The sequence below is a fragment of the Semicossyphus pulcher genome, unplaced genomic scaffold (genome assembly GCF_022749685.1).
Source record: "Semicossyphus pulcher isolate SPU_LCO1_2020_fin unplaced genomic scaffold, fSemPul1.0.p SCAF_22, whole genome shotgun sequence".
Taxonomy (NCBI): Eukaryota; Metazoa; Chordata; class Actinopteri; order Labriformes; family Labridae; genus Semicossyphus; species Semicossyphus pulcher.
The window spans coordinates 806083-832927 of NW_027211696.1; the positions used below are offsets into that span (position 1 = coordinate 806083).

At 39.5% G+C, this 26845-nt stretch overlaps 1 protein-coding gene across 1 annotated transcript in view; it reads left to right on the plus strand.

Moving 5' to 3' along the window:
* The first annotated feature begins 14271 nt into the window (after nucleotides 1-14271).
* Nucleotides 14272-26845, plus strand: part of LOC138602129 (5-hydroxytryptamine receptor 4) — a 64368-nt gene continuing 51794 nt past the window's right edge. The window contains exon 1 of the mRNA XM_069673527.1: nucleotides 14272-14289. The gene's annotated coding sequence lies outside the window, so the exon portion shown is untranslated. The remainder of the gene's footprint in view (nucleotides 14290-26845) is intronic.

The window sequence follows — 26845 nt, forward strand, 5'->3', positions numbered from 1 at the left end:
ACATTCTAGACCATGACATCACAAAGTACTTGTCATTAGAAGTCTCTACAGTATGCATCAGATGTATCCCAACATTCCAGAGCATTACATCATATAATGAAATCATTAGTAGTCAATACAGCATGTATTAAACTATCTCAACATTCCAGAGCATGACATCACAACTTACTTATCATTAGTAGTCCCTACAGCATGCATCAAATGTACTCCAACATTCTAGACCACGACATCACAAAGTACTTGTCATTAGAAGTCTCTACAGTATGCATCAGAAGTATCCCCACATTCCAGAGCATTACATCATATAATGAAATCATTAGTAGTCACTACAGCATGTATTAAACCATCTCAACATTCCAGAGCATGACATCACAACTTACTTATCATTAGTAGACGTCACAAGGTGATATCATGCGTAGTCCCTACAGCATGCACCAAATGTACCCCAACATTCTAGACCATGACATCACAAAGTGATATCATGCATATTCCCTACAGCATGCACAAAATGTAACCCAACATTCTAGACCATGACATTACTAAGTAATTTTGATTAGAAGTCTCTACAGTATGCATCAGATGTATCCCAACATTCTTGACCATAACATCACAAAGCAATATCATTAGTAGTCCCTACAGCATGCATCAAAGATACCCCAACATTCTAGAGCATGACATCACAAAGTACTTGTGATGAGTAGTCCCTACAGCATGCACCAAATGTACCCCAACATTCTAGAGCATGACATCACAAGATGATATCATGCGTAGTCCCTACAGCATGCATTAATGATATCCCAACATTCAAGACCATGACATCACAAAGTACTTTTCATTAGAAGACTCTACAGCATGCACAAAATGTAACCCAACATTCTAGACCATGACATTACCAAGTACTTGTCATTAGTAGTCTCTACAGTATGCATCAGATGTATCCCAACATTCTAGAGCATGACATCACAACGTAAAATCATTAATAGTCACTACAGCATGCATCAAAGGTACTCCAACATTCTAGAGCATGACCTCACAAAGTACTGGCCATTAGTAGTCCCTACAGCATGCATCAAGGGTACTACAACATTCTAGACCATGACCTCACAAAGTACTGGTCATTAGTAGTCCCTACAGCATGCACAAAATGTACCCTGACATTCTTGAGCATTACATCACAAAGTACTGGTCATTAGTAGTCCCTTCAGCATGCACAAAATGTACCCCAACATTCTAGAGCATTACATCACAAAGTACTTGTCAGTAGTAGTCCCTACAGCATGCATCAAATGTATACCAACATTCTAGACCATGACATCACAAAGTACTTGTCATTAGTACTCACTACTGCATGCATCAAATGTACCTCAACATTCTAGAGCGTGACATTACAAAGTAATATCATGAATAGTCCCTACAGCATGCATCAAAGGTACTCCAACATTCTAGACCATGACCTCACAAAGTACTTGTCATTAGTAGTCCCTACAGCATGCCTCAAAGGTACTCCAACATTCTAGACCATGACCTCATAAAGTACTTGTCATTAGTTGTCCGTACAGCTTGCACAGAATGTACCCCAACATTCCAAAGCATGACATCACAAAGTGATATCATTAGTAGTCCCTACAGCATGCCTCAAATGTTTGCCAACATTCTAGACCATGACATCTTGAAATAATATAACTAGTAGTCACTACCACATGCATTAAAGGTATCCCAACATTCCAGACCATGACATCACAAAGTTCTTTTCATTAGTAGTACCTACAGCGTGCATCAAAGGTACTCCAACATTCTAGACCATGACATCACAAAGTGTACTACCTAGGATGTAAATAAGGACATTGAAAGTGATTGTCAAGTGTGAAAAAAATGTTTCAGCATCGCTGTAGCCGACCACAACACAGAAGTACTTGTCATTAATAGTCACTACAGCATGCATCAAAGGTACTCCAACATTATAGACCATGACATCTTGAAATTATATAACTAGTAGACACTACAACATGTATTAAAGGTATCCCAACATTCCAGACCATGACATCACAAAGTACTTTTCATTAGTAGTCCCTACAGCATGCATCAAAGGTACTCCAAAATTCTAGACCATGAAATCTTGAAATGATATAACTAGTAGTCACTACCACATGCATTAATTGTGTCCCAACATTCTAGACCATGACATCACAAAGTACTTTTCATTAGAAGTCTCTACAGTATGCATCAGATGTATCCCAACATTCTAGAGCATTACATCATAAATTGATATCATTAATAGTCCCTACAGCATGTATGAAAGGTACTCCAACATTCTAGACCATGACCGCACAAAGTACTTGTCATTAGTAGTCCCTACAGCATGCATCACAGGTACTCCAACATTCTAGACCATTACATCACAAAGTACTTGTCATTAGTAGTCCCTACATCATGCATCAAAGGTACACCAACATTCTAGACCATGACCTCACAAAGTACTTGTCAGTAGTAGTCCCTACAGCATGCATCAAAAATATCTTAACATTCTAGACCATGACCTCACAAAGTACTTGTCATTAGTAGTCCCTACAGCTTGCACAGAATGAACCCCAACATTCCAGAGCACGACATCACAAAGTGATATCATTAGTAGTCCCTACAGCATGCCTCAAATGTATGCCAGCATTCTAGACCATGACATTTTGAAATGATAAAACTAGTAGTCACTACCACCTGCATTAATTGTATCCCAACATTCTAGACCAAGACATTACAAAGTACTTTTCATTAGTAGCCCCTACAGCATGCATCAATGTTACTCCAACATTCTAGACCATGACATCTTGAAATGATATAAATAGTTCGCACTACCACATGCATTAATTGTTTCCCAACATTCTAGACAATGACATCACAAAGTATTTTTCATTAGAAGTCTCTACAGTATGCATCAGATGTATCCCAACATTCCAGAGCATTACATCATAAAATGATATCATTAGTAATCACTACAGCATGCATCAAAAGTATTCCAACATTCCAGAGCATGACATCACAACGTACTTGTCATTAGTAGTCCCTACAGAATGCATCAAATGTACCCCAACATTCTAGAGCATGACATCACAAAGTAATATAATTAATAGTCCCTACAGCATGCATCAAAGGTACTCCAACATTCTAGACCATGACCTCACAAAGTGTAATACCTAGGATGTAATATAAGGACACTGAAAGAGATTGTCACCTGTGAATAAACTCTTGCAGCATAGCTGTAACCAACCACAGCACAGAAGTACTTGTCATTAGTAGTCCCTGCAGCATGAACCAAATGTATCCTAACATTCTAGACCATGACATCACAAAGTGTTATTATTAGTAGTCGCTACAGCATGCATCAAACGTATCCAACATTCTAGAGCATGACATCACCAAATGAATTTACTAGTATTCACTAAAACACAAATTAAATGTATCCCAACATTCTAGTCCATGACATCACAAAGTGTAATGCCTAGAATGTCACATAGGGACATTAAAAGAAATGTCAAGTGTCAGTAAACTCTTGCAGCATAGCTGTAGCGAACCACAACACAGAAGTACTTGTCATGAGTATTCCCTATTGCATGCATCAACTGTACCCCAACATTCTAGAGCATGACATCACAACGTGATATCTTTAGTCTTCACTACAGCATGCATCAAATGTACTCCAACATTCTAGACCATGACATCACAAAGTGTGATACCTAGGATGTAATATAAGGACACTGAAAGAGATTGACAACTGTGAATAAACTGTTGCAGCATAGCTATAGCCAACCACAACACAGAAGTACTTGTAATTAATAGTCCCTTTTGCATTCATCAACTGTACCGCAACATTGTAGAGCATGACATCACAAAGTGATAACTTTAGTCGTCACTACAGCATGCATCAAAGGTACTCCAACATTCTAGACCATGACATCACAAAGTGTAATACCTAGGATGTAATATAAGGACATGGAAAGAGATTGTCAAGTGTGAGTAAACTGTTCCAGCATAGCTACAGCCAACCACAGCACAAAAGTACTTGTCATGCATCAAAGTAACTCCAACAATCTAGACCATGACTTGTCTGGTCTGCTACTCTACAGGTAGACCTCAGTTGGAAAATTATGTCCTCAAGTTCATTGCCATTGGCTCAGTGTGGCGTGTTAAACCATCGGAGCAGTAGACCTGACTAGCATGACAAATCAACATTTTTAAGTCTGTTTCCACAAAGTATATGAAATATATGCCGGTATGTATGAGTGCTTATGGTTCTGTTAAGATAAATATTGTTTGTTCTTAAAATGACCGCGATAGTGATATTAATTCTGCTAGCCCATTTTTGGCAATTTCCATTATTTGTTGGCATCAAGCTAAAGAATTAAGTCTTAAGTTTTTATATATGGTTTATACAGTATTGCTAGATGTATGGAGAGTTGTCTGAGCAATGTGCTATACTCTGCAGTTGATTGAATGTGCATGTGCTACTTTAATAATGTGACAAGACTGTTTTTTTGTGTATTTCAGTTTTACAGTACCTTTATTTGGGAGGCAACAAATAAACAACCTGAACCTGGAGGATACTGTCTCTCATTTGAAGAACTGTCTACCTATCTTCTGCCAAACTAATGATGGCCATCACTGATAAGTTATTTTTTAATTATTTCTCAGGTCATGACATACAGGCTTCTTACACTTAGATTTACTGTATATTGCTAGCTGTAATGACTATTTATTTTCTTACTGGCTATTGTCCCAAAGTGAACTCAAAATCTGTTCAAATAAATCATTAGCTAATGATTTACAAATATATAATTATGTTATTAATTTACTTGGTGAAAGACGATTTTTAACTCACTATGAAGTACAAAGGGGCATGTATGTTTATGTTTACACTGTAAATGCATAATATAAAGTTGAAATATTCAACTTTGCATTATTCAAATTTATGTATGTTTTATTTACATTTTATCATCCTTGATCCCCCATGTAGTGCGAATTACAAATGGGAGCCACAAAAAGCAGAATTGTCACTAAGTGCATTATAAAAGATTTATTAACCATAATAAGGTACTATTCTCGCTTAAGATCCAGTATAGCTGCAAAAAAAAGCATAATTAACTGTTAATAAGTGCATAGTTATTTATTCATTACTGTATAGTAAAGTGTGTTTTAATCTTAATAAAGCAACTGTAAAGTTTAGTAAAGGCTTAACAAAGGCATAATAGGTAAGTGAGTAAGACTCAATGAATGAGTTTGTAATGCTATAAAAAACAATTACAAGAAAGGCTTTTATTAACACTCTTAAGCTGTCTATAAATTATTTACAAGTTTCTTATAAGTGCTTATAAATCTTATAATCTAACAATGAACATGTTCATAATACTATTTTTAACACTTAAAAAGTCTTTATTTAATTTTAAAAAGCATTTCATGTTCATAAGAATCTTATAAGGACTTAAGGGTCTTAACTGATTCTTATTACAAGGACCTTAATATAAAGCGTCACCAAGACAAGTACAGAGGTGGCACCAACCAATAAATCTAGTTTTTCTAGACAAAAATAAACTGTTCAAAATGTACAGGGTACCCCAAACTTACCTATGTTCACAAACCTCCCACCACATACCTTTAACAGAAACAGTTTTTATTTAATACGGCAGCAGCAAACTGAACTCTGTTTATTTGCTCCTTATATTGTGGGCTCAGAATGCTGATTGGCTAGCTGGTTGTGTGTGGGAGCCAATCAGCAACAAGACTAGCCAGCAAAGGTGGAGCTCAATCAGGTCGTTATCACCTGCGGGGAAAGGGGAGAAAGAAAACAGAGGAGAGCAGGAAGAAAAAATAAAAACTGGCCCTACCCTTGTCCGACATGTGACACCCCCACCCATATAAGTCTGGACTGGTTAAAGCAGTCAGCGGGGCTGCGACAGTGGAAAACATCTTGCAGAACCAGCGATGGAACCCAATCATTCCAGGGTAACAGCGAAGCAATCTCCTGGTGGTTGGAACGGGAAACACAGCAATGGCTGTGGTCTTTGCATCTGCAAGACACACCTGTCCTCAACCAACCTGCTGAGCAAAATAGAGGACAGTACCTTTGCCAAATTCACATTTGGTAAGATTAAGGCTTAGAGATGCAGACGACAGGCACCTAAAAACTTCCCTCAAGGCCCTCAGGTGACTAGCCCAGTCATCAGAATACACAACCATGTCATCCAGATAGGCCCTACACTTTGGAACATCTCCCAAGACTTTATTTACCAGCATCTGAAAAGTAGCAGGAGCATTACACATCCCAAAGGGCATAAAGGTGTAATGCAGGAAACTGTCTGGGGTCACAAAAGCTGAAATGTCAGAAGCACGTGGGGTTAAAGGAACTTGCCATTATCCCTTTAGCATATCCAGTTTGCTGACATATTTTGCAAGACCAATTTCATCAATGCAGTCATCAACAAGGGGTAATGGATGTGCAGTTACGGCATGTATGTTGTGGAAGTCGGTACAGAATCTTGGACTTCCATCAGACTTTGTATCCAGGAGACAAGGGGAACTCCATGGACTACAACTTGGCTCTGCAAATCCAATTTTGCACAATATAGGACACCATCTTCACGACTTCCCTCTTGAGTGGATTAACCCGATAAGCATGCTGCTTGAGTGGCAAAGGGTTAGTCAGCACAATGTTATGAGTTATGACAGTAGTTTGGGAGGGAATATCATTAAACAAACATGTAAAGTCACATATTAGCTTCTTAACATCAATGCTGGTCAACCCAGCATCACTAACTCATCCTCATCAGCATCAGAAGAGCTCACTTTTGAAATTGAAGCCATAGGTGAGACAACAGTTTTCACATCATGGGCTGCGGATGACCCATTTTGATCCTCTCGGGTGCAGTACGGCTTCAGCATGTTGACATGGCACACCCTGGTCCGCCACCTGCAGTCAGGGGTTTTGATGATGTAGTTTGTTTCACTGAGCTTCTTCTACACAACATAAGGACTAAAAAACTTTGTCACCGGACGACTGGAGCTTTGATGTTCTGTAGCGGGATGGCCTCTGGTAATCTAGTGGAAGCACACATAACCATTGATAGAAACTGATTCCCAGCTTTAGTCTTTGGTAACGGTCCAAAACAATCAACAGAAACTGATTCCCAGCTTAAGTCTTTGGCAATGGTCCCACACAATCACCAGATATTGATTCCCAGCTTTAGTCTTTGGCAATGGTCCCATACAATGAACAATCACTTTCAAATGGCTCACCCATTACTAAAATGGGGCAGAGGGGAGCAGGAAACACACAAATTCATCGGCCAAGACAGCCACTTTAAAATGCTCATTTAAGAATAATACCATCTTCTCTGGTAAAGAACTCTTAGTCAATCAATCAAACTTTATTTGTATAACACTTTTCATACAGTTCATTTCATTTCATGCAGTGCAAAGTACTTTACATAGACAGAAAATTTAAGTCTTGACCCCATTAGCTGCACATCATTTTTCAAAGAGAACTCCTTTCTGTCATACAAACTCAACAAATGTTTGACCACCAGACTTTTTGTGGGTTCTGTATTTTTGCCTTCAGGCCTCTGGCACAAGCTCATAAGCATGCAAAACTGACTCTTTAAGGAGATCATACTGCAAACTTTCTTCTCATGAAAGAGAAGACACGACCTCCTTTTGTACCTTAATGTCAAAGTGTAGTGCAGTAAATCATCCTTGCAGCATGAAGCAATTTTATCAAAACTAGGATGTTCATCTAAGTTTGTAAGTCAAAATTCATTCTTACACAACAAGTCACTACTACAAACTCTTCAACATTGGTTGTCTTTTAGCTCATGGAACAAAGTATGCTGGACGAGCCCCCATTTGTGTTACGTCCCCTCTTAAAAGTAGCAGGAAAACAAGACAACTAAAGAGTTGAAGGACTCAAGTTTTAAATGAAAAAATTCAAGTGATATATTTACAGTTAAATAGTTTTGAACACAACAAACGTTCACCAAATGTAGGGGAGGAAAGAACAAAATCATTGTGCCAAACAAACAGAAATTAAGATAACAAAACTAGGCCTGACTAAAAAGTCCACCTCTGTAAACAAAATCACAAACAAAAGATCTAACTGTCTTGTCTAACAACAAAAAAAAAGCTTCACTAAAACAAGTACAGAGGTAGCACCAACCAATAAACCTAGTGTTAAGAAGGGACAAACTTTCAGTAGCTTACTAGATCCATCTTAGAGGATGTAGGGATGACAATGCCACTAAAAGTGTACTTAATGAATGCTGGGAGTATAACAAATTTAAGGGAAATGGATTTGGATGGAAGATAAAAGATAAATCTGAAGAATATGAAGTAAAAGATGTAAGATTTAATTCCACAACTCCAATAAGTAATGTTCCCCATGGGTGCTTCCTCCGACAAAAATTTACTTTAGTGTCATGGAGCTAAAGAAAGACTGGGTGGAAAGGGAAATAGGACCATGTGCAACTCATTATATAAGGAACAACTTTTAGAATTATTTACAGATATTTACTGATGGCTCAAAATATCAAAATAATCATGAAGGAGCAGGAGTATAAATCCCACAATATCAAATTCAGTCAACAGGAAACAGAATGACAGAAAATGTAAAAATCCAAATGAAGGCCGTCATCATTGGTCTTCAGTGGGTGGAAGTTGTGAGACCAGACAGAGTAGTATTGTGTATAGACTCTGCAGCAGTCTGCTAAGTCAGGGAAGACCTGGGGTCCGTTTCAGAAAGCGGGTTTAGTGAAAACCCCGAGTTTGTTAACCCTGAAATGAGGTATACTATGGTAACTGTGTCTGTGAACCTAACCTGGTCGCAAGCAGTTTTTCTTCAGGAAACTCAGAGTTTTGCTCTGTCTCCTCCCTCTAGAATATAAAACCCTCATTCGACTTCCTCATTCATTCAGCCTGTCTCACGCGTGTGTTTGAGCGGTTACCGAATTAAAAGAAGACACGTTGCGTATCTGTGCTGCTCTGACCCCTTTGCAAAAGTATTTTATAATTATGATAAAAAAAATCAAAAGACAAATCTGTGTCAAAGTCATCATTTTTAGATTTTCCACCACCACTGCCGAGAGCAGTCAAATAAGACGGCGTAAGTTATTGGATTTTTTTTTTTAAACTAACACAATTCAGTTTAATCAACATGAATTGTAATGTATGTGAAGTCAGCATCATGCTGCTAAAGCTAATGCACATTAAAACAGCCACTGAATGACATTTCATTAGTTTAATATTTAAAGTATGATTGAAGTGAGGTTCAGCCATGAGCCTGTTCTGCCTGAGCCTTACCTTTGAATGATGTTCTGGTATTTTATTTTTAAGTGCTTCCAGGTAAGTTTTTTTCTCCCGCTGGATTGCTCCTAAATTAATATCAATTTTAGCTTCCGGTCGTGATTAAGTATTAAATAAATAGACCAGTTCAAACTTGCAAATTTACTCGAGCAGCAGTTTCTTCCCATGCCGCCTCTCTCTTTTGCAGCTGCAGCCATGTTACTTTATTTTTCTAAAAACATGCTCGTATTCGCTGAATGTCCGCATGAGGATTTCGAGCTCCACTGGTATGATGTAGGAGGACCTCTTTTTGTGTACCGTTGCCATGGTGAATCTTGATGTCGGGGCTCCATTAATGCTGGCTTTTTATAGTCAGCGTGCACGCACTTAACTCTGGCTGATCCTACTCAGAGTTGATTGAACTAACTCTGATCGGCTGTTCTGGAACCGAAAACTCGGAGTTTCCTATCTCAGAGTAGATCAACTCAGAGTTCAGGGTTAGACTCAGAGTTTGTTGAACCTGCTTTGTGAAACGGACCCCTGATGTTTGAAATAGTTCAATCTTTATTTAGAATACAGAGGTTGGGAATTGTTGTTGAGAATAAAGGGAAATTTATTTGCAGATAGGGTAGCTAAAAGGTCACTAAATATGAGGCATGTAACCAACATTCCATTTGTAAAAGGGGAAAGAAAAGCAATAATCAAAAAGAAAATATCAGAACTTTGGCAGAAGAAGTGGAATGAGGGTTGTAAAGGAAGAACATACACTGTTAATGATTTTTGTTGTTTTAACAGTTTCTGTATTCTCAACAGTCCCTTACTGTATAGTCTGTTTACAGTATGCCACTGTGGATTTTGTGTTTTAACAGTAATGATACTGTATTCTCAATAGTTCCTTACTGTATAAGCTGTGTACAGTATGTACTGTGGATTTTCAATGCATTCTGAGAAAAATTTTAGGCTACTGTAATTTGATTTGTTTGGTTAGATCATTTACCTTCTGAGTTAGAATTGTTTTTTGTTTTGATTCACCCTAAAGTTCAGTTTAATACATTTTGTCATTGTTAAACTTATACTTTTTGTTATGATGTGTGAAATGTTTGTTATGTCTTCTTTTTAAACAGTAACATTTGTATATGTGGCTGCTTGGGACTTGAGGGAAATAGGTCTCTTTCATCTTATGCCTCGGCCATCCCTAGACGGGGCATAACACATTGGAAAAGGTAATTGTCATGTTTGATGCATGTCACATCAATGGCTAGGAACATGTTAGAGGCGTACAGCTTCATCATCAGTCCAGCTGGACTAGTGAGATGGAGCTACATATCAGAGTTAAACAATGTGCAGGAAGAAGAGGGTCTGAATGCTGCCAACAGGACATAAAAAAAGCACAAACTTCAATGAAGGTCTCCTTGGCAGCATTGACATTAAGACATCTGTGGGAAAGACTCTGCGCATGCAAGAGGACGCTGGGTGGCTGGGTAACCACAGTTGAAGGACTGTTAGTAGTTCAGTTTATTGAAGTAATCCCTAAAAGTTCATCAGTACTTTTACTTTTCCATATTGTGTAAATCAAATGTACAAGAAAGTTTGGCTGAGACTATTAGATGAGGTATTTGTTAGATGAAATACGAAAAATGAATCTGCTTAATTAATTAATGTTTTAATGTACATGGAATTTTTAAAACTTTGTGGTAGTTGTGGTATAATGTATTTACACTTTTTAAACTTTTTTAAATTTTATTTTTACCAACAATGAGTAATAATTGTGTTTTACATGGTTGACAAGTTGTTGGATGTGATGAACAGCAGAAATCACGAGCCAAAGGCTTAAAGGCTCCATTGGTCTCCTCAACTGGAAAGAGAGATTAGACTTCATGACTGAAGCCCGGCTTTACTTGACTGAGCTGACGATGAATGATGGCACGCCACATCATTGCTTAGACCAAAAAAAACCTGGTCTTAAGTCTATGGCGCAATCTGTGTTTGCTATTTAGAGGGCGCATTATGGACATACATAGGCGAGTTTACAACACAAGTCTGCTTGTCACTCACACAGGGACGCATAGCAGCGCTTCCACTTTGTAAATGTTGTTTAAGGGACAGACTGCAGGCTTTGGTTTCCCTCATCTCCTTAAATCATGATACTGCTTTCGGTTTGTTACCGATCTGCTGAGAAGTGCAGGAAGATATGGACAAGCTCTCCTCCACACACACCTGCTTCACCTCAGGAAGATTCCTGCTCCAGCCTCGCACGGGCCAAAAACTACTGCGACCGACACAAAGCTCTCCATAATGTGCGCTCATTCAGACGCACGCTTTCTACAGTACAGCAGAAACCGAGACACTCGTTGCACCACATGCAACTAGAAGGTAAATTAATTACCATACTTAAACATAACTACCTGTGGCACCGACAATTGTGCCCACAGATATTAATACACTGTCCAGTCTCCATTACGCACAGACCGAATACAGCCACGTGATCCAGCAGAAACAATAAGTAAATAAACATTAAAAGCCGACCTTTCTTTGATGGTCAGCACACAGAACTTTAATACACATAAGATACTGTCCGTCTGGAGACTTAAATAATTAATGCTGTGCCTCATGCGTAAATGTTTACAGCGTGCCTCTTTTCATTTTCGTTTCTGCTGGGCAATGGGATCGCTTCAGAGGCTTTAACATCAATCCGTGATTCGACATGTATTGTACAGTGACCTGTGTTTTTTTCTGCGTGTTCAAGGACACAGTGGAAAGAAGTAAGTTAAATATATGCTGGTCCGGTTTATATAAAAAGAATGACTGAAAAACGCTGTGTAAATAGTAACACGCCTGCCTGCAGGCGCACCGGGCTCTTAAAGGGAATGAGAGCTGACACTCTGATTGGTTCGATTCATGTTATGCCGAAAACATGCCTATGAATAATCCAGGGACTTTGTGCGAACAGTCTGTGCGCTGTCTAACTAGCCTTAAATCACTTAGCGCCATGCGCTTTAGACTGTGCACCTTCCGCCATCTAAATAAGGCCCGTAAAATCAAACAGTTTACTTAAGTCCAGGCAGTAGGTCATACACAGTAGATCAGTCAGAACAGCAACAGTACAGATCAGGTTCAGGCTTTCACTCAGTATCCAAGAACAATCCAGGGTCAAAACAGTAAACAGACTTACAGAGGGGCATAGGCATGATCAGTCCAAAAGGCAAAGCAGAGGTTAAAAAACACACAAAGGCACTAACGAAGACAATATGGCAGAGTACAAGTGACATGGTGGTGGTATATATACTGAATGACTGACTGGAAATAGACAACAGGTGTGGCTAATTGCAAGGTGGGAAACTTACAGGAAATTACATCAGAAAATGAGGATGAAACTAAACTTAACAAAATAAAACAGGAAGTACAAGTAAAAACAGAGTCCAGAATCATGACACCTTGTTTCCGATTCCAGACTAATGGAGATATACCTTGAAACACATGCCTAGTTTTGAACTTGGCTTTAAGGAGTAAGACTTTAATCATGACCATTATATGGCATAATTATTTCTGTTACAAGAAATCCCATGAAAAGTACTAAGTCAACAATGAATTTAACAACAAGTATGTGTGTGGTTTTAGCCTCCTATAGCTTATTCTACTATACATTACCATGTCAAAGCCATACAGAAAAGCCAATAGATGGCTTTAGTGGAGCGTTTGTACCAGAGTGGATTTCTTACGCATTACACACAAAATAAAGCCTTGAAACATTGCAACTTGCATTGCAACTTTTTCAAAAATCTGCCACGATATCAGGTATGTCAGGCCTTAACAATCACTGAAAAAGCCTGTGAAATCCTGGAGAGATTGTATAATACAGTAAACCAAAATATCCAAATGTTAAAAGTGTTAGCACTGTCGCCTCATAGCTTGAAGGTTCCTAGTTTTGAATCCTGGTTCGAACCTGGGGGGCCTTTATGTGTGGAGTTTGCATGTTCTCCCCGTGCAAGTGTGGGTTCCTGCTGGGTACTCCAGCTTCCTCCCCCAGTCCAAAGACATGCTCATTCGCTTCATTGGTGACTCTAAATTGACTGTAGGTGTGAATGTTAGCATGGTTGTCTGTCTCTGTGCGTCAGCCCTGTAATTGACTGGTGATCAATCCATGGTGTACCCTGCCTCCTGCCCAATGACAGCTTGGATAGGCTCTAACATTTTCACTTCCACAAAACTTTTACACTCACAAAACTTCAATATTTGTTCATCAGAATGTGACTTTTACACTGCAACTTTGCACAACCCTACTACTACATTGCAAGGTATTTTTGTACATAATGTGTGACTTAAAATGTAAATGGGCATTTATTCCCAAATTTGTAAATAAAATTACATCATGGTAACCATTTTGCATGCAATAAGAAAAAACATAATGTAGAGCAAGTGTATTTTAAAAAGCCTTTTTAATAGTTGTGATTCTCTATTCAGTGAGTTAATTTCAATTACGACACCCCACTTTATAGTAGTTAAAGAAAAGATAAATGCACTGGAGCTTAGGGGCCACAGTCCCATATTAGTCAGGGTCCCACATTAAACTACTCCACCCTATTTCTCACTCAAACGTTCTCATGGCAGAAACGGTTGGGCCGACCAATAGGCCAACCTATTTTTCTGGGCCCCTGCTTTGCTGCGTTTCATCCGTTTAACTGTTAAACTGCATGTTTGATTACATTATAAGGCCACAAGATGGCAGCATCACCCCCCCCTCTCTCTCTCTCCGTCGCTCTCTCTCTCTCTCTTTCTCTCGCTCTTCCTGAATCTCAATGGCACGAGGCGGATTGTCGCTCCTGTCACTCATCAGCAGCTCGTGCAGAACGGACTCTCTGGGCGCGCTGTCCTTTTTTCTGCTCTTTTCTTCATTTGAGCCTGGACATGGGGACCGCTCACACGCAGTGAGGCGCCTGGGTCGGAAGAACGGAGGCGAGGAGCCCGGTACAGGTGAGCACGTTCTGTAAAATTAGTTTTGAAAGTTTGACAGACAAAAGGAAAAAAAGACACAAGTAGGATGTTTGTGAGGTTAATTCAATGTTATATGTTTTGCTTTGTCGAGTTCAACTTAAAACAACTTCTGTACAGACTGACAGTTTAAGCTGAATAAGAAAAAAAGGAAAAAAAAGAAAACTCGAAAAAGACCATTTTCTCTGCTTACTCTTGACCAATCTTGTCTCCATCTCTTCATGCTAAATATGCCGGCATAAAAAACAATGCACTTAAGCTTGTTTTTATCATTTTAAAATAATAATTTTTATTTACCTCATTATTTGACCAATTAGTTCTATTGTCATACAGTTTCAAGAGTTATTTTATATATCAACCTAATTGTAATTTTTTTTTTTTAATTACTTTTTACCTGTATTTTAGAGTCCTTACATTTAGGCCTATTGTAGGTTTTCCTTTAACTGGACATCACTTTTATACACTGTTTTACTTTGTAAAAAAGATTCCAGAACTAGTAGCCATGTTACTAGGCTATTTGTTAGTATCTTTGAACATCAATTTAAGACATAGACATATAGTGTGAGGGTATACTCTCGAAATATTGCACAGGTAGATTAAGGTTAGATTTTACAAAGAGAGTGGTCAATTGGCACATAGCATCAGAAGTTATTTGCTACATTCAGAGAACTTTGTATTAAGGCAGATATTTTTTTTAGGAATTTAGTAAATGTTCAAAGAAACTTGCTTCCAGAGGAACTTTTTAAACTTAAGATGAACTTTCTGTCTTATCACTCGTTTAATGAGAGGTGTGTTCATGTAAGATTATGGATGAGTAAACACCCATACAGTAGATGTATGCAATAGGTGGTGTAATGGCAGGCATGTGGGGGTGAGGAGGAGGGTTCAGGGGCATCTGCCTAGTCATTCCTGTCATGTCTGTAGGCCTCCTGAGACATCTATGCTAATATTTCCCCAAAATGTGCGCTGGCTGTAAGGACACATGAAAAGGTCTGCTGTTGTTCAATTATCGAGAACAGTGGAAACTGATTGCTGACCTTTCATCATAGACATGCTGCAATTTATCTGTCCTTGTTACTTTTTTACAGGACAGTTTGTCTAGTAGGAAAATAAATCACACACACACACACACACACACACACACACACACCGACATCTTTTTATGCACATACACTTCAGCAAGGGTAGGAGGTTTTTTGTACTTCAAACTTGGCTGCTTTTCAGTTGTTTAACTTTTGATTGACTGTAAAATTTGCTATTTGCACTTTTGCTAGTTAGATGGTGCACAATCTGGACACAAACCGAGGCGCAAGGCGCAAAGATGTTGGCTTCAGTCCCTGGATTATGCATAGGTCTGTTTTGGACATAACATGAATCAAAACAATCAGAGTCTCAGCTCTCATTCCCTTTAAGATTCATTCTTCTTATACAAACTGGGCTTGGACCGACATATTTAATTTCTTTCTTTCCACTGTGTCCTTGCACATGCAGTGTTGTGTGCCTTTACGCATGAGGCACACTTTAATTTTTTAAATCTCCAGATGGACAGGATCTTATGTTTATTAAAGTTATGTGCGTATTCTCCAGTGCGTGCGTAATGGACACTGGATATTGTATTAATATCAGTGGGCACGATTGTCGGTGTCACAGGTAGTTATGTCTGAGCATTGTAATAAATTTACCTCTTTTTTGCGTTTGTGAGTGTGTGTCAGATTCTGCATGTATTAGAGAGAGCGTGCATCAGAACGAGCACGCATGATGGAGAGCTTGGTTTCTCTGCAGTTTTTGGCCCGTGCGTGGCTCGGGCAGGAATCTCTCTGTGGTGAAACAGGTGTATGTGGAGGCAGCAGTGACCTTGTCCACGTCTTCCTGCACTTCTCAGCAGATCGGTAACAAACGGAAAGCAGTATCATGATTTAAGGAGACAAGGGAAACAAAAGCTTGCTGTCTGTCCTCTAAACAACGTTATTTCACTGTATCTGCAAACATACTCCTTTTTTGTGCTGCTGTGCATCCCCATGTGAGTGACAAGCAGAGACTTGTGTTGTGAACTCGCAGATGTATGCCCATAGTGCACCCTTTAAATACCAGGAACATATTGCAGCATTAGACTTTAGACCTATAGACCTTTGTATGGTGCAGTCGCTTTCTGCATCCTCAAGATAGCAACGCACTACCCATTTGCCTGACCACACCTCATTTTAAGACCAACACACCCATGGGCGCTAATGTGGGCACAAGATCACTTGCTATTTACACATTGTGGGCGCTGGGCATGAAAATGACAACTGCGTCAGGTGGAAAATAGCAATGACACTTGCGCTATGCGCTGATGCGCTTTGTGCTGAGTCTCGATTGGGCCCTCAGTGTCATAGTTCAGCTTTAGTTATAGTTTAACTAAAAAACAGTATGGTCTATTGTTTTATACTGTTGTATACATTAGTATAGAAAAGGTATTTGGCTATCTAGATGGGAGAGGTGGACAGTTGGTTTAGGGTCTCATTCACTCATCTCACTTTAAATATTTCCCATTTCAGTGAAATATTCAACATGAAATGGCAGTTCAACAAAACAACCAGGATAACCCACAGCCCACTGCTATCCCGATAGTTCTCAGTGATATCTTATTTCAGATATTAGGAAGGGATGACGTATATTAAGTTAGACTGGAACATGTCAACGCTATCACACAAGATGCAGCATTTTCAAACAAGGCTGATACAGTAGAAGTCATCCAAGAGCAACTCCCCAGGCCATTGCTTGAATTCCCTTTCTGGTATTAAATCACTTTCATTGCTTTTTCTTGAAGTGACTCTTATTTTCAGTAAATCTTATCTAAACCAGCATTAGGTTGCTAAATTCTTTTGGCTTGTCCCCATGTAAAAAACATATTACATGGAGTCCCAACCAAGTAATCCTTCAACAACACAGCAATGGTCCTATTCAGGATTGAGGAGAAGAACTACTAGATCCGTATCACTCATCTTCCCTTTAGTTGTTTCCCAGGAATAAATGTTCCCTACTGTGTAACCTCTGGCAGCATCTGGTAGTAAGACAAGATCAATAAGAGTCAATTTGAAAAAACAAGAATTCACAGCTATTCCCATTTTTCTTTGCGCCAAAATCTAGATACTGGTATCTTAGAAGAAAGAATGTTGGATGAGAACAAGTGCACCTTCCTCATCCAAACATTGAAACACATCGTACAAACATTGAGTACACATCAAACACTGGCTAGCTATGTTTTCAGGTATCAGCAGCTGTAAGTGAATCTGGCAGGTGAAAGTGATAAATTAACCTTTTTTCTGACAAAAAGCACTATATTAGTAACAGAGCAAGTGATTTTGATGATCAGCCCTGGTCTCTGAATCTCTACCAGAAAAAGTTCACTTCTTGTCCCTATCGCCTACTGAGCTGTCCTTATTAGCCGCTCCCTGTGGACATAGTGGAGAGGGCCACTGCCTTCAGGCTAATTTTAGGCCATCTGTACCAACGCCAACTCATTGGCCCAATTCCCAGGACTTGTTGGGCCATATTCATTATCAAAGTAACATATTGGTCAATATTTTTTGGCCACTTGGTTATCAAAAGAGATGAGTTATCGGCAGTGATTAGTTAATGCAACACATTGCTTTCATGATCTTTTTGTTGTTGAACTATGGCCATGGAAAGACATTTTTTTCAGGATACCATTCTTTAGAATTCTGCCACAATCACTGAAAAATTGATTGTTGCTGAAGATATCAGTGGCTTATTAGAAAGCCATTTGCAGTTTTTTTAATTTTTATGTTGTTTGGAAATAGTAACTAGTGACTGACACTAACCCACCTCACACAGATACACAGAAATCGACTTTTCCTGAACTGGTGTTCTGGTGCTCTGCAGGTGGAGATGTAGAAAGGGGGAGGGGAGTGTTCTGGTTTCCAGACATCTGCATGCAAGGTCAGCTTAAGGTCAGCCAAATTAAAAATTTCAAAATGAATGACAAATTTGTATGATCGTGGAATGCATCGGACATGATAGAAACGACCACCATTCAACAAACAAGCATTTTTCTTCTCTTGAGGACAGACCTAAAAAAGCTCGTATTTTTATTATTTTTATTTCGGCAGTCGTAAGACTCCTTTACTTGCCAGTAAATCACAAGAAAATCTGTTTATTTTTCTTTGTAATGAAGCTGCTGCCATCACAGATTGTGTCGGTGAGATGATGTAGGCTCTGTTACGTGGGTAGGCTTATAAATGAGACTAATCCTGGTGACAGCAGCACCTGTGGCTACATTAACGGAAAGTTCAAGTAGTGGACATGACGTGGAGTGTTTACTTTTAGCGGCTACACCTGCAACATAGACATGGGTTACTTCCCAAGTCTCTTAAATTGCATCTATGTTTCCTTCACTTGCGTCGTTCACTTGCGTCTTAGTCCCTCCCACCAGAGATGCATGGAGAGACGCAAGGAAACCAAGAGAGGAGAGAGGAAACGAGGGAATGTTTTATAAGAGACATGAGACGTCCTTTCCGATGAAGCGTCACGTGCTGCGACGTCCGTTTGTGATGATCGCGTCAGCTGATCACAGCTGGATCAGCTGTCAGTGTGCTTTAACAGCTGTTTGTGTCTGTACACATGTGCACTGTATTAATTCTAATAAAACACACAGTAACAGTGTTTCCTCTCTGTAACCTGTTACCTGTGTAACAAACACCTGCACATGAAGAACAGGCTGCAGTCTGTGTTCCTGCTGCAGAGCCATATGGACATTTCCTACAGCACTGTGTCTTTATATTATTTGTTCATTATTTACATTTTTGATCACTGATAATCTGATTTGAATTAATGATTTAATAAGCCCAAATACTGTCTGTTCATGAACTATGAAAATGATTTATTAGGTAGCAGGGAAATAACTGATCATGACGAGAGGTATTTCTTTAGATTAAATTTAATAGAAATGAATCTGTTTTTGCCACTTTTGATTTTTAGACAACTTATTTTTACTCAGATGTTGACCCAGAAAACAAATCAAATCTGCAGTTATTCACTGCATTTTATATATTTTACGACAAGTTATGATCAATATTTCGTTCTAAACAATCTCAGCTTGTCAGATACCAACTCATTACGTTGTTTATAGTCGGTTTCAAGGCGCCCTGTAAAGTCTATTTTAAGGTCCGCTTCTTCCTCTCTGCGATATGAAACTCCGGTGATGTCGTGAAGTTTCACATAAGTCCGATCAGCTGCAGCGTCCAATCACTAACTGATCTGTAATAAGGGGGCATGTCGGCCAGTAAAAGATTTCCATGGAGGCTGCTCTCGTGTATCCACGCTTATCGCTCCTCGGAACTCCCTCCTCTCTCCTCGCTCCTCTGAGCAGCGATAAGAGCTTTGAGACGGTCCTCAATATGGCGGCTCCGGACCTACTTCCAGTTCGGGCGAGGAGCGAGGAGCTAGGAGCTATCAAATAAGAGACTTGGGAAGCAGCCATGGAGTGAGGGTGTGTGTGACGACACAAATCAGGAGAGAGTTTTTGTGCTTGTTTACAGTTACAAACACAAAAGTGTTAAACTCATGTTTGATGTTTGCGTGGTAGTTTGATTAATGAATATATTTACGTATGTTCAAAATGTTTCTGAAATTAAAAGAATAGAATAGAACTCCAAATCTGAAAAGGTTCAACGTTGATACAATACTTGTAAAAAATAAATTATATTTGATACCTGTTTCGATACCACAGCAGAGAAAAAAAATAGGTAATTTTCTTGTTTTAATATATATGCAGTGGATCTGCCCTATGTCTTTATTTCTATCTCTTATTATTCTGCTGTGTTTGGGACATTTCTGAATGTCAGTGGCTGGGCAGTGGTCTGGAGCTCAGCCAACAGTATGCAGGTCGGGACTAAATGAAAACGTAGCGCCAAGATGACATGGCTCTCTCTCTGCTCTGCTCTCTGTCTGTCTGCAACAGACACTATTGTAACTTTTGCATCTTTATGAGACTTCACAAAACGTCTTCAAATGCCGTTCTGTGAATGAGAACAGTCAGCTGTGTCGTTGCTGTAAGGAGCTCCAGGTGTGACTGAGGGCGGAGATGTAGGCGTGTTAGTTTGTTGTTACGAGCGTAACTGCTGTGAAACAATCAGAAAATAAAGGCTTATTTTCACTCACTCTCTTCACTTCCTATCTATGTTGCTCGGCCACAGCTGCTCTCTCTCTTTTGCTCGAGACTGTGCATGCGGGATGTCAGTCCTCTGCACTGATTAGATGCGCAGACGGTTGAATCAGCGGTGCTCTGACAGCAAGGTTTCTTTTACTGATTACTGGGATTTTAACACAAGTTTGTAGTTCACAATGTACCATTCTGTACGGAAAAGATGAGGTGCGTTCCTTCGGATGCATGGATAGTGACTTTACTGTGTCCTTTTAGATTTTAATGCATCAGAGACGCAGGACGCGTACCAAGCAAAATCGCTGCTGTAATTACATATATCAGCTAGGGGTGTAACGATCCATCGATCTGGATCGATCCATCGACTGGTTAAGCAATGATCCAATCAAATCGATGGAAACTCAAACCATCGATCAACATCGTCATCGTTAAGATACGCCTTTATTTTGAAATTCCGACCGCATACCCGTTTCACAGTTTCCGCCCAACTGCGCCTCCTTCTGAAGTTTCAAAATAATGCAAGCGGACTATGGCAAGCAGCCAAGGTAAAGAGGATGACGAAATTCACTCCCCTCTTGGGAATAAGTCAGCTGTGTGGCAATATTTTGGATTTCGCAGGAAAGACGGGTCAACAGACAAAACACGTGCGATATGCAAGAAATGTCGTTACGAGATAAAATACTCAGGAAACACGACAAACTTGGCCGGGCACCTTAAAAAGAAACACGGTATTGACTCTCATGCTAGCGTTAGCATTGCCGTAGATCCCGCTGCCTGCTCAACACCTCTGACCGACTTCTTTCCACAAAAGCTGAACCACAACTCCAAACGAGCAATGAATATAACATCTGCCATTTCATTTTTCATCTGTAAAGACATGAGGCCTTACAGTGTTGTTGAAAATGACGGTTTTCGAGAGCTACTCCATACTTTGGAGCCCAAATATTCAATCCCATCGAGACAGCACTTCAGTGAAACCTGCATACCGAGGCTGTACGAGCAAGTGAAAGGTGAGATTAAAAGTGAGCTGATTAACGCAGAACGAGTCGCGTTCACTACAGATGGATGGACATCGTGTACAACAGAAGCATATGTAACTGTGACATGTCATCATATTGATACCGCGTGGCAAATGAGGAGTCATGTTCTTCAGACACGTATTTTGAACGATGTGCATACAGGAGCAAATCTTGGTAAAGTTTTGACCGACGCATGTGAAGAGTGGAATATACGCGACAAAAAGCCTGCCCTTGTAACAGATAACGCCAGCAACATGTCCGTAGCCGGAGTTGAGGCAAATCTTTCTCCACACATCAAATGCTTCGGACATACTGTCAACTTAGCAACACAGAAGGGCCTGAAATGTGCTGGTGCAGCACGTCTTCTAGGAAGCGTGAGGCGCGTTGTATCGTTTTTTCACCGCAGCACGGTGGCAACTGCAGTCTTGAAAGAGAAGCAAAAGTTGCTTGGACTTCCAGAACACAAACTAAAACAAGACGTGATCACATGCTGGAACAGTTCGTTTGATATGTTAGAAAGGTTTTTGGAACAACAAGCTGCAGTGTGTGCTTCAAAAAAAACTGAGAAAAGGTGCAAACGACGTGCATACACTGAACGAAAGTGACATCACTGCAGCTGAAGACTTGGTGAAACTGCTTGGACCAGTGAAAAGTGCCACTACCATTATGTGTGAAGAAGAGCAGCCCACTTTGTCCATCATTTCACCACTGAAGGCTAAGCTGTTGGAGAATTACAATATTTCAGAGGAAGACTCCCCTTTACTAAAAGAGATAAAGCAGACCATGGCCAGGGAGCTTGTACATCGATATCTTGACGTGAAACAAGTCCTGCGTAATGCGTCTGCTTTAGATGCAAGGTTCAAGAAGCTGCCTTTCCTGAGTGAGGAGGAGAGAGATGCGACGTTTCAGTGTCTCATACATGAGGCTGCAGAGCTTTGGGACAAGAAAGTAAGATAATATGTTTTCTATTTTTAGTCAAGTTTTAGAAATGTAAACATCAATGATAAATTAATTGCTTTGTTTAGTGTTGAAATGCTTACCATTTGCTATCGTGTGTGTTTATTTTTAATCATCTGCAGAATGGCAATGACACAGTGGCACAGGTTGAGAATACACCTCCTCACTCATCAGGTGACCAAACTGCTGCTGCTCCATCTGACTTGGTGATTGCAACCCAGGCTCAAGCCACTGATCAAGGTTTGTGTACAGTTGTTTTCCTTTATGTGAAAAATGTCACTGACTTAATATTAAAAACAAGTGAATCATTAATTTGAGTCAGTTAACAAATGTTTGAAGTGCACGTGGGAGATTTTGTCCTCTAAAATTATAAAGTCTTCTGTGTCATTTTTAGATTACGTTCCTGCTTCCAAGAAGTCAAAGGCACTTGCAGATCTCTTTGGTGACACCTTTTGCAATATGGACCCAAGCCAGGCTGTCAGGACTTCCAGAGAGCTAGCAGGTGTTGAAGTTGCAATGTATAGAGACTCTGCATCTTTGATCTTGGGAGGTAATGTGTTAGAGTGGTGGAAAAGTCACCAGACTGAGCTACCTCTCCTGGCAAACCTTGCCAAAACATACCTTTGCATTCCTGGTACAAGTGTACCTTCTGAGCGTGTTTTTAGCACTGCGGGGGACATTGCCCGTTCAGAACGCAGTGTTTTATCTCCTAAACATGTCGATCAGTTGGTTTTTTTGAAGAAAAACCTCCCAAAGAGCATCACTGACAGACATAATTGACTGTTGTAGAGATCACATATTAAGTTATGCTTGAAGGCAATAAGTTCTCATCAAACTACTGATGATTACATACAGGACATGGTTTAAGTTTTGTATTTGTTCAATATGCACTGAGGACAACATGTAAATTTGTTGACATTTGGTTTGTCTAACAACAGCAGTTTCTTATTTTTATATGGAAAAATGCACATTACCAGGTGTAGTGGATAACTATGATGCACCCTATTTGCACTATGTTTTCAATATAGGTCAACTATTGACCTTGGTTATTTATTCCTGAGTTCTAATATGATAAAAATTTGTTAATACAAAAAAATATATTGTTCATAAGACACTAAATATGAGTGACTGTTTACAGAAAACTTAATGCAGCTATGCAGAACCTTGTAAATTCAAGGTGGTGAAACAAATGTGCGTCTATTAGTTATGCTCATAAAGGTAATCAGTGACCCTTAATGTTAACTGATAACAGGAAAAATGTGGCACACAAAACACAGTGCAGGTCTTTTCTCTTTTTGTTAAAAAGAATGATTTTCATTTAAATGTCTGAAATGTTTCAGCAATAAAATTGTCAAGACATAAAAATTGCTTTGTATTTTTTTTCTTGCTTTAGATGAAATGTAACTGATTGTGTTAAATGTGTACATAATATCGTCTTAAATCGATCGAAAGCCCCTGAATTGAATCGAACCGAAATCGAATCGTGGCAGACTTTGTAATATCGGCAAATATCGTACCGTTGTCCAAAGAATCGATATAGTATCGTATCGTCATGAAACTGGTGATTTACACCCCTAATATCAGCAAGTATGAGTTTTAGTTTTGATAAAGATATTTGGACTTAAGTAACTTTAATGATCAAGACTGTGCCGTCAGGCACCGGAGACTCACACTCTCACATGGTGTTTCACACTCTGCCTTCACCTGTCACCTTCATCGGAATATTCTCACTGCGATATGGTTCGTGTAAATGAGTCAAGTCTACGAATAAAGCCAGTGACTTCTCTCGCAAAACATATCATTACATATCCTTTAAATCAGTCCCAAACACCGTGCAGCCTAAGTTCATAATGAAACTACATAAATTAAAAAGCTTGAGTTTCACTGATCAAACTTCGATCAATTAATATCCAAGAGAGGTAAATTGGGGAAAACCCTGCTCATTAAGCTTTTTATTACTGTATACAGTATGTCAAATGAGCTGGTATGTGTTCAGTAACTTTTTCTGTTCTAGCACTGAGTGCAAGAAAGATGAAAAACAAGAAGATAACCCAATTTTTGGTACCTAACTTATTTTTTTGTTGCCGTGGTATCAAAACAGGTATTGAGTATGTTTTTTTTTACTAGTATGACACTGAATTTTCAAATTCCCTAATGGGAAGCATTTTTAAAAAAAAAAGTGGTTTGCATATAATTGTTTCCTTGAAGTTTTTTTTAAGCGTGATTTCCCAGCAGCGTGTGCAGGCAGAGATATTAATGCGGACAGTGGTGCTATGAGAAAGTGGAAAACTGATTAGTCCTAACGAAATCCATGGGGAGGCACACACTGGGTGATGGTCCTTGGTAGAGGCTTTATTTCCACAGCCTGCATGTTTTTCGCATTTGTGCCCATTTAACTTTGCATGTGTGTATGCTTCCATGCATGTTTGTGTGTTATTCACTTCATTCTCCATTTACCCCCTTCATCCAGTGAGCTGGCACTTTTATTGTGACGAGCCCTGCACGCTAAATTACCCGCTCACAACCCATTACCCTCACCCACACAGCTTTATTCAGAAGACGCGCTCCATTCGCTCAGGGTTGCATCTTGCTCCAGTCATGCATGCAGAAGGCTAGTGTGTGATTTCCTGCATCCCTGTGAGCACAGAGAAAAGTCAGAGCCTTTAGACCAAGGGAAGAAATTAGGAAAGAAGTAGGCTCTTTAGATATTCAGGAGTAGTACTTTTGTTTTAGGATCCACTTTATTTGCATGTAGTCTTTTTAGTTGTTCCCTTGGCAACAAGTCTTTCCCTAAGTCCAAGAAAATGCATGAAGATGAGAAGATCGTGTTGATGATGACTTCTGAATTTCTTCAGAATAGTTTTGCTACTTTTTAATTTTCTTTTTTGCTGTGTGCTCAGTAGTTTATAAAAGCCACCAGATTATCTGACCTGTTTGACCATCACATGCCACATCCACACTTTATGTGGGCCTCAGCCATCTCGCCGTTCCTCCTCTGCTCTGCTTGTCCAGAACAGATTGGCTGTTTGTCCTATTTGTCAACAGAGCTGTCAATCATGGTGTTAAACCCTTTTTACAACCTCAAATAATTAATTAAATCTAAACTTCCCAAAGAAATGAACACATCTGTCTAACCAAACCTCATCCCACTATAGGATTATAGTGGGATGAGGTTTAGTATACAACGATTAGTTCCAACAAAGTAATCTGATTGGACAAGATGCAAGAAGATGAAGAAGTCCCAAAATATGTAAAATTAGGGCCCAGGTTCAAAATATGGGAAAAACCCCTTAAGGGGAAAAAAACATTCCAATGATGATGTCACCAGTGATGATGTCATTTAAAACATTGTACTATAAATTGATTGAGCAGGTTTAAAACACATTCGGACGTCAGAACACACAAAGCATCGGAGTCACTCATTTTACTACATAAAAGCACAGTGAGAAGAACGTCCCAGCACAAGACATGGAAGATCCATCTGAAGAAAAAAACCCTAACGCAAAAAATGCCATAGCTACTGGAAACAGAGAATCTGGAGCTCAGATCATTGCTCAAGCAGGAGAGGAGATGTTGTTCCAGATTTCTTCTTGATGCCTCTGAGACACAGAAGATGCTCAAGCATTGCAATGAGCAATTAATAGAAATTGATATTAAACAGATTGAAATGTTAGGGCTCCTGAAGACTGAGAGAGAGACAAACAGCACTTTTTGCGAGGAAATACAACACCTTAAAGAAGTCTTTAATTTGCATCACGATGTTAAACTTTGCATCGGTCTGCGGATCACATGCGTTCTGAACTGTGGGGAGTGATCTGTATGGATCGCGGATAAACTATGATCCGTTACACCACTATTCATTTGCGACCCTAAGTTGGCCTTAGGTGCAATTTATTCTAGTTCTATGTTAATTGTTCTGCGCCAAAACAAATTCCTTGTATGTGTGAACCTACTTGGCAATAAACCCCGCTTCTGATTCTGACTGTGAGCTTGAAAGGTTGCCTGTATCTATGTGCCATCCCTGTGATTGATGGCCATCAGTCCAGGGTGTAACCCGCCCCCCCCAATGACAGCTGGACAAGGCTCCAGCCCCCTGCAATCCTAAACAGGATAAGCATTATAGATAATGGATTTTATTGATTTGCAAATTATTTTCTTTCTTATAAAAATAGTCCGTTAGATTCTTCATTTGGAGCTGCATCCAACAACCTTCTTTCAATGAGCCAACAGATCAACTGCTGTAACTCACATTTAACTGATGGTAAAGTAAAATTAGGTGAACAGGACAGCATGAATCATCGCAGCACCTAATTGAGGTACTTTCAAGGTCTGTTGACATTTTCTTCAACATTTAATACTCTTTACATACTGCTGTATGTGTTTTAGCCTCTCTTTTTTC